Raw genomic sequence first — 9,735 nt, 5'->3', positions numbered from 1 at the left:
ACCCCTACCCCACCCCTATCCCCTGCCTTGCTCCAGGCACTTCAAATAACAAACTTGAGAGGACCCCATAGAGGTAACCCTGCTCTAATTCACTCTTCTGCCTCAAAGGAAATGCCTCAGTTTGATAAAAGTGCCCTTAACATCGTCAAACCCAGCATATCACCCTCTGGAGGAGGGAAAGGACAAGCCTGGGCTTCCTGCAAGTGCAGCCCCTCTGTTTAGGCCAACTGTTTTCATTTCTATGGTTACCTCAGAGCTGCCTGCCATCGGCTTCCTATTTACCCTGGTGATGGAGTTCCCTTTCAATAGAAGTGGCTTGGTGACAGCCAAAACAGACGGATTTAAAGAAAAAATATTCAATAAGCCATCATCCAAGGGATGAGTGGACACAGGGAGAGAAGAGAGGAGGCCAGAGAACATTTTCATTTGGCAAACAGTGAGCCGTGGTTGGAAGGGTGGACCCCAGATGCAACCCAGAGACTATAAGCTCCACACTCCCACACCCCCACACGCTACCACCAAGTCCAATCTCCTAACTGAGCCCCAGCCTTCCAGTTGATGAGGTGGTGGTATGAGCCATCAGCCAGGAAGCTCCCACAGGAGGACCACCACAGAGCAAATAGGAAGAACACCCTACAACCAGGATATAGGCTGCTTGGAGGGCAGAACTGCTCACAGTCTGAAGAGATGATCCCACGAAGCCACCAGGCTTAGAACATATGGCCCAAGGTTGAAATAAGCCCGAGAAGCCATGGGTGCTTAGAGAGCTGGAAGGCGGAGGTGAGGTCTAGAAAGGGAGGGAAGAAGAGATGGGGTTGCTTAGCAACACATCCTGAAGCTGGAGGTGGCAGAATGGGTCTGGGAACTAGGACATCTGTAAACTCACACCCCCTGTGCTGCTCCAGTGTCACCAGTAAGCAATCGGCTCTGGGACCCTGGAACTTGGAATTTGGGAAGGTTAAAAACAAGCAGAGGGAGGAGGCTGGGAGGGAAGGAATCTTGGGGTGGGGTGGGGTGGGGGGGAGGACACAGCAGCAAGCAGAAGTTCGGAACAGCCTTCTTGTAGATTTACACCTCACTTGGTCTTCTATATGGGCCAGGCTTTCTTACACACAAATTGTAACTCTACCTCTGCCTTAGACCACTGGTGTTGAATTTTCAACATCTTAGCACACAAAAGAATCCCAGCTTCCAAAGAGCAGAGCACGTGGGCATAATTACTCTCCTGTTTATAGACAGGGAAAACAGGCCCCAACCCCAGCTATTTTATAAGATGAGTTTTGGTACAGTTGCCTTCTTTCTCCCAGATACTGAAGCCTTGGTCCCTCCCAGCCAATGAAAACAGAAAAGACAAAAAAAAAAAAGACAATACTTGCACTTGATTGGCTACATTGTAACCACAAGGCAAACTGGGAGATGTAGTCTTTGATATAGTAGAGGTCCCTGGTTTCCCCCATACTGGCACATGGAGGGACACTGAAGACACTCATAAGGACTAAGAAGCTCAGCCACCAGTGAGAAAGGTGGCCTTAAGTCCCACACCAGTGTGACAGGGCATGTTTGCCACACTAACCAGGCTGCCAGGGTAAGACAGAGCCCGGCTCCGGTGGGACCAAGGGCTCTACGGATGGAAAGGGGTTAGGGCCACAAGCAGCCACCAGATTAACATCCACAAACGGACATCCAGCTGGTCCCTGCCATCCTGGGCACCTGAGGCAGTGCTGACCTGAGGAGACACTGGGCAGCCATTCAGAGTATGACTGGAGGCTCCAGCCTCAGCAGGAAGTGCTGATCTGGGCTCTGGTGCCGTCTACTGCCTGCTAAAAATATCTCTCCTCCATCCACAGGTGCAGCCATCAGGGGACTGGGCTGTTTTTAGCACTGGGCAAGTAGAAGACAACTGACTTCTAGATTCACAACCTTTCTAGCTACGTGGGAACATGTTTCCAGGAGGGCCACGCATGAACAGCAAGCCAATCAGAGGGGGCACCATAGCCTATAGCTGAAAGAAGCCCTTGTCAGATGCCCCAAGATGCCCAGAGGAAGAGACATTGGTCAATCAGGCAGAAGGAGGTATGACAGCAACCCGGAGGAGGGTGTGAGACAACATCACCCAAGAGGGGCTAGGGAACAGATAAGAAGAGGTGTGGGGGGGGGGTCCTGGAGACGGTGTAGTGGAGAGGCACTCATGGGCCCTGAGAGATTTCATTCGTTCATTAGTCCATCCATTCAGTAGCTATTTACTGAGCCCGACTATATACCAAGGTGGGGTGTCAGAAGCAGGCACAATCTCTGCCCACATATGATATGTCCACATATCAGTTGGGTATTCAGCAAACACATACTGAACTGAGCTAGCACCTGCCTTGGCCATAGGCCAGCACAGGGAGGTTCATTCCTGCCTTCCTGAAGCTGAAACTGTAATGGAGGGGAGTGGGGGGGGGTCAATATCCATCTGCAAGAGCAGATGAATAAAGAAATAATGACAAGAGTTGACGGCACTGGAGACCTTCCTGTCCCTCAATCTTCAAGTCTGCCTTTGGGGCAAGACTAAGCTGCCTGACACACCAGTACAACTTTGTGGCGTTTACTTACTAGCTCCGGGAGCAGAGAGACAGATCAAGCAGGCAGCTCTGAGGTGGCACCTGCCAGAGTAGTGAGTAATCAAACGACCCACACTTTAGGAGACTCAAAATCAGCATTTGGTTTGGTTAGGAGAGGCCGGGACGCTTGGAACTGGGTCCTTTCTGGGATTTGGCACCAGATGTCTGGGAGGGGGCACAGGAATGAAACGGTATGGTGAAGAGGAAGGTTTCTGCTGTGCATGCAGAAGAGAGAAAATATCCAGAGGCATCTGGAAGAGTCCAGACCAGAGAGAAAAGAAAGTCAACTGAATATGGCCAGAGCTATCTGCAAGATGGAGGGAAAGCAGTGGTGGTGGTGGTGGTGGTGTGTGTGTGGGGGGGGGTTATCAAGAGATAGAACATAGTAGAGCTAGAAGGTAGAAGGGGGACTAGAAGATCAGGGGGTTGGGGGGGGAAGCCTCACTTTGTCTCTATAAAGAGAACAAATGGGTATCAGGGAGGAGGGAAGCCTGGGGAGGCAAGGTGGACTTTGAAATGTATTACAAGTATTTTGTAATATATTACAAAAATATATTGCTTTGTGAGTAGGGACTGAGCTAGCCCAGAGGAGGTGGCATGGGCTTTGATATGTAACGACAGGTGTCAGGGAGAAGAGCCCTAGATCCTTTGGCCAAAGGCGGGGGGGGGGGGGGGGGGGGGAATGACTCACTGGGCAGATGGGAACTGGTTTCAAGCATTCCAGAGGAATGCTGGCTTTTATCTGACTTTCAAAAATCCTCCTGTAGTCCGGTTTGAGCCCATTTCTAGACACACACACACACACACAACACCTCTGTTATTCCTGCAAACCCTGAGCACAGAGTCTCTCTGATACATGTTGATTGAATAAACTGACCAAGAGTGAGACTGGGGCCCTGGCAATAGGAGGCTCCCAGGCCCCTGGCAAAGCTTCCTTCTCTCTAGATTTGCTTTTTCCCTGCCCACAGAAGGTCTCATTCAACCGAGCTGATCCCTCATCATGTTCTACAGTAGTCCAGCAAGACTATTAGACTGTGTTACTGTGGTCGGGATGCAGACTGGGAAGCATCCCTTTTAAATCCTGGGCAAGTTCAGAAGAGTGCTGTCCCTGTCCCATCTACCACCTGCTCCTCAGAAATGAAATTTTTGCCTCCGAAGAGGACAACAGTCAGAAAGGGGGAAGGGGGGGTTTCACAGGAGTGAGGCCAACAGAGCAAGGAATGATGCTGCTTCCAGGCCTGGGGATCAAAGAGGAGAAAACACTCCACAACCACGGTGGTCTATCCTGAGACACATTGGCCCCAGCGAGTCTGACCTGGAATTTGAACCTGGCGTCTTGAGTCTGAATCTGACCACCTGTCAGTGGTGCCATACGGCGTGTCACAGCTCACAGCGGAAGCGAGGGCCGCCTCCCTTCCTCCCACAGTGCTCTCCACTCCCTTTAGGGATAATTGGCATTTGACAGCTCGTCTCTTGAGATCGATTAGAAAGAAAGCTACTGGGCACAAAGCCACATCTCCAGGGCCTGCAAAATCCCTCTTCCTTAGCCTCGAGGGTGATTGCACAACTGTCTGTTGGTGGGCACAATTCATCCGGGCCCCTGATACTTACTATGTGCTGGGACTCTAATTCTGGGAACTCTAGTTCCCAGGCAAGCTGGATTGGACTGAGTAGGACCAATTCACTGGAGCGATAACTGCAGATTGGTTGAGCTGGTGTTCAGGGTACAAGCGGGCCCTGACCACTAGTGTTAGATTGCTGCTTACTGACTGGGCTCTGGTGGTTGGAAGAGGAACACAACAACATCCCAGACATCGAGACAGGACACCTCTGTCCCCGAAAAGCACTGCCTCCCCTCGGTCATGGACACAGGGACACTGACTGAACCAGACTGATCCAGGGAGCTTGGGATTTCATCTGAAGCACCCGACACAGCAGCCAGGCCCTCTGGCTGCTCTTCCAGAGGACCCAGATTCAGATCCCAGAATTCATATGGCATCTCACAACCAGTTCTAAGTGGTCTGACAACCTCTTCTGGCCTCCATGGGCACCAGGTGTGCACATGATGCCTGGGCCTACAGCCAGGCATCACCCCACCACCACCACCGTGTGGAAATAACGTCATTCAGTGGAAAAACAATGGCAATTAATGTGATACAAAGAAACGCACCTTTACTTTTAACAGGAACCAGGCTAACGACTTACACCTCCAATCCCAGCACACAGAGACACAAGCAGGTGGATCTCTGAGTGAGTTCCAGTCCAAGCTGGTCTACATAGCTAGTTCCAGGACAGCCATGGCTACATAGTAAAACCCTGTCCAGGAAAAAAAAAATCACTCTGTCAATGAGCACAATTTGCATATTTTATTTTTTAACCCAAGACACCTCTAAAATATCACTTCCACATTTAGTAAAAGTTAGGGTGTCTTACTTTTTTTTTTTTTTAAGGTCTCCAGCACTTTATGAGATGCTTGTAGCCATAGCTTGTGAATCCATCCATCAGATGTAGTCTGGCCCCCTGTCTATTTAGTTGCGGGTGCTGAGGGTGGAACACAAGGTCTAGCACCATTGAGACCTCAGAAACTGCCAGTTGAAAAAGCAGACCTGTACAAAACCAGTCAGACTCAATTCAAAAGTCCTCCAGTGGCTGAACCGCGTGTCCCACTGGCTAAACCGAGGGCCCCCCTTTCTGGTCATTTAATGAAAATTAAACAAATCGGAAAGTCGGCCTCGACCCGGTAGCTGCATTTGATATACCATCGCTGCCTGTTCCCTGTGGTGACAGTATTGGGCTGTGTTGTTCCAGATGTTTTTGCTCTGTCAAACCTCTCTCAGTGATCTGGCTTGTCACATCCAGCCGCTCCTCTGTCACCAGGCTGTAGTCACCCCCAGGCTTGCTCCTTTGTGAGGTGTTTGCCATTCTGAGCACAACTGGAACAGACAGGTTTGGCAGAAAACTGACTCAATGAGCTGGCCACGCCCTGCTGAGCTCAGAAGCAAGCCCGCTGCAAGCCATGGCTCTGGGTGGCTGTGTTCCGAGGGCGGCGAGTCTGATTCTCCGGGCCTGTGCTCAGAGGAGCAGGTTTTCCTGAACACTCACTATGCACCAAAGCTCTCAGGGCAGAAAGTGGCAGCCACAGTTCCTCTCAGTGCCAACTGTTTATCTAAGCATATAGTGGTACCCCACAGCCCTGCCCAAGAGACTGCCTACTGTTACACCCGTGTGCCTACTGGCACAACAGAAGCCTAACCAGGTTCTTGTTCCCACATCCTGTGCTGCCCCATGGTGGTTTAGAGGACACCATCAAGGTTCCCAGCCCCAAGCCATCTTGATGAGTCTGCCAGTGACATGGAGCAATCCCCTGACTCTTGTGAGTGGTCCCGGCACAGATACATGGGCTAAGGAGGTGAACTGCCCTGAAGAGAAAACTTTATGACTTCTGTTGCTGCTGGCAGTCATGTTGTGACCGAAAGGTAAAGTGACTTCAGAAGCCACAGCACCTGATGGATGGCAGTCACAGGATCCATCCCAGAAGCCCTCTCTACCACATGCCCTGGAACCTCCTTGTCTCCCACCACCCCACCACCCCACCACCCCACCACCCCACCACCCCACTACCCCAGTGTTAATATCTGTGTGTGCCATCCCAGCAGGCACAGAGTCTCATCCATCCCTCTCCTGCTTGTCACATATCACAAGGTTGGGGGCCTGGAGGGCTGGGGAGTGGAGGGGGCAGAGATGGCTCAGCAGCGGCCTGCTGTGGGACTCAAGACTGCCTTTTTCAATCGTTGAATGGAGATCCTGAAGCTGCAGGTCCAGGGGCCAAATTAAGAAATGCAAACAACCAGGAGCCACCTACCTTGAGCTAGCCTTGGACCACCTGAACAAACTCAAGTTTCTCCCAGCAAAGGGGAATGGGGAAAGCCAGTGTGGGTTTCAGCTCTCAGCATCTTGTCACTTACTAGACTGGACCCTGAGAGCAGGAGTTGGGAAAAGTCACCCTTTCTGGCCCCAGAGTCTGGAGGTTTTTTGTGGAACCCCGTACTCATAAGAGGTCCGGCAAATGAATAAATGTCTCACCAAAGTTGTCCAGAGATGCTGCTGGCCCTGGCTACACGATCAAAGTCCCTTGCTAAAGCTCCACAGGCAAGCAGCCTCTGGGCACTAGAAGGCCCCTCCCTTCCTGACTTCCTGCTCTGAAGTGACACTGTGGGATCAGCACAGTCTGTGGGTCACCTCAGAACAATGCTTGCTTAGAGGTCTTTGCGGCGGCTGTCTCCACACTGGTGGAGGCGGACAGCCTGTGGCCACTGATCTTCACAGTGTCTGCTAATGGCTCGCCACGGGTGGGCTCTGTTGAAGCCCTGAGAAGGCTCTCAATTCACTAACTGCCTAAAGAGTTGGCTCCAACTGGGAAGGCCAGAGCCGGGCATCTGCAGCCTTAGGAACCTGCAGGAATGCAGCTGCCAGCAAATCACACATTCTATCTTCCCTTGCCACGGGGGACCTTAGAAAGCTACTGACAAGGAATCCGATGGATGAAGGGGTAACCAGCCATGCTCCTGCCAGCATGGCTGGTCCTTCTGTGGTATACTACAGGCCTGTTTGATCCACCGGACGATTCCAGAGGTAACAAAGGAAGAGGCGACTTGGGTAGCCATTTTATAGATGGAGAAATGAAGAGTCACACAGCTGAAAGATGGATCCCGGGGTGGATCCTCCAACCGTGGATACGCACGTGAACTTTTTACTGGGTGGGCAAAACTGCTCCCTGCTTCGGTGAGAAGGTCAGGGTGGGACTTTGATCTTGCAGACACAAAGTCTGAAGCTACATTGCATAGGCTATGACATTCCACAACTATCACCATGTCCTTCTATGAGGTTACACCTGGATGTTGAGGACTCACTCCGCTGCCTCAGTGACATGTGTTCACTTTGACTGAAGCCCAGCCCAGCATTAGGGCTTCCAGGAGGCAGAGGCTGGGGAGGGAAGTTTGGGCCACTTTCTATGTCGCACTGCCTTTGGAAGGCTGAAGTATATTCTGGAACCTCCCGCAAGTCACTTGTCCTTACTGCTCCATGGTTCCCCAAACATAAACAGGCCCAGGGATGGGGGTGTGTCAGGTGCTCTGCCCAGGCCTTTTACAATGGTGGAGTGTTTGAAAGCAGCTGGGTTTTCTCTTTCATGACCACCCAATACCCTCAGGACACATTGCTGTCCTCTCCAGGATGGTCCCTATCTTCCCAGGCCAATTTCAAAACTGCAGATTACCAGACTGGTGGATTCCAGAGGTAACAAAGAAGGATCTACCCCAGGGTCCATCTTAAAGCTGTGTGACCTTGGCCCTCCATTTCTCCAGCTATAAAACTGGTACCAAAGCCGCCACTTTGGAATTACCAGGTGGATTCCCAGACTCCTCTGTGGATGGCTGTAGTCACCTGCTCTGGGTCCTTCAATAGGAGATGGAATGTGGAGCCTTAAGAAGTGATGGCTATGCCTGAGAGAGGCCCTGGGTTCCTCCAGGGCAGCAGAGTGTCATGGTGGCCTTGGTATATGGTCAGGGCTCCACACAATATATTTGCTTTGTGTCTACATGGCTAAGCCAGACCCTGATGGCTTAGCCCTAGGTGGGAACTGCTCAATGTCTCGGAACAAAGCCCCATCCTGCTTTAACCAGCTATGGCCAGTTTACTCTTTGCAGCTTATCAGAATCATTCTCATCCCTTGCTGCCTTCTCTAAGGTGATGAGGACTGATGGGCTGAGTCTGGCTTGTCCCAGGAGCCTCTGATGCTGTCTTGGTCGGCTGCCCAACCTTTGTGAGCACCAGGGCTAGACAGAGCCACTGCCAAGCAAAAGAAAGCCCAAATGATAAGTCACCATTGGGACTCATGGGGCAGGGTGGGCCTGAACGCAAGGTACCCTCAGAGGCCAGAGCCATGCGGTAAGACAAGGTCCTGCTCTAAGGAGGACACAGAGAAAAGTAGGGGATCCTGTTAGGTCAGCCCTAGGTGCTGAGTGGATCTTGGGAGCTGTAGTCTCCGTCCACACAATCCAGAGTTTAGGGGTTTCACAGGGCCAAAAGAGCCCGCCACTGGGTCCTCATCAACCTTGCTGAACATTCCCAGCTTGAGTTCTGCTTTAGCAAGGGATCCCTGTGTGTCGGTTCTGGACACACACAAGCTTCATGCTGAGGCTGGTGTCCCAACACTAACAGCAGTCACCCTCCAGGGCAGAAAGGCTACATATACCAGGAGTGCTTCCTCAAGTTCCCTTACAGAAGAAGGGGTGGATCCTGACCCATGCCTCCCTTCCCCCCACTCCCTTTGACTCATCCATGGCGAGATGGGTCTGTCCAGGAGTGGATCTAGGCTACACAGAGAAACCCTGTCTTCAAAAAATAAAATAATAATAAAATGTCTCATGCCTAGAGCCAACAGTAACCTATCAACCAAACCTATGCTTTTAAGCTCACCTTAATTATTTACATCAAAGATGATTTCCAAGTAAGATCACATTGCCAGGTTCTGGGCCAGCATGAACTTGGAGTTAGGCAGTTCTGCCAGCACAGGGGGGTGGGGGATGGAGCTGAACCCATCCTACATCGTGGTGCTCCGTCAGGCTCCAGGGGAGATACAGGTGTGGGTGAAGGGGAGCCCCCATCCAGTATCTACATTATCCACCTACAGTCGTTCTGGATGGATACAGAGATTTGGAGAAACCCAGAGGTCCAGTCCCACAATCTGACCCAACAGACCCAAGAGACTGTCTCACCCGGCTGAGAGTTTGCAAGCTGGGAAAGAGACAGCCAGCCGTTACAGACCATGCCAAGAATAATTGGAGGCCCTGTCTCTGCCCAAACAAGGCCACAGCCTTGCATCTCAGTTCATTTGACCTCATAATCACCTCAAGGGGTGGGTTCTCTCAGATTCCCCTTTCCACATAGAGGATATACCTGAAGTCCTTGCTCTGGGTCTCAGATGAACAGGGCCAGAGGTTCAAGCTCAAGAATTTGGCTCCAGCCTATGTTCCAAGACAGAGTGGGCCACCTGCAGCCCACAGGCCAATCTAATTCCTCTGCTTCCTGTGGCCAACAGGCTAAGAATGGTATTGCCATTTTTAAACGGGTG

General features: G+C 51.5%; 1 long non-coding RNA gene across 1 annotated transcript; it reads right to left on the bottom strand.

Moving 5' to 3' along the window:
• Window positions 1-5,069: 5,069 nt before the first annotated feature.
• LOC143441509 (uncharacterized) lies at window positions 5,070-8,949 on the bottom strand. The gene is made up of 3 exons (XR_013108996.1): window positions 6,687-8,949; window positions 5,363-5,536; window positions 5,070-5,209 (listed from the first exon to the last, which is right to left on the bottom strand). It is a non-coding gene; the product is annotated as an uncharacterized LOC143441509 (long non-coding RNA).
• Between the last annotated feature and the right edge of the window lie 786 nt (window positions 8,950-9,735).

Source organism: Arvicanthis niloticus, chromosome 2 (assembly GCF_011762505.2).
Source record: "Arvicanthis niloticus isolate mArvNil1 chromosome 2, mArvNil1.pat.X, whole genome shotgun sequence".
Lineage (NCBI taxonomy): Eukaryota > Metazoa > Chordata > Mammalia > Rodentia > Muridae > Arvicanthis > Arvicanthis niloticus.
Note: the sequence above shows the minus strand (reverse complement) of the source record. Positions and strands in the feature narration are given on the sequence as shown.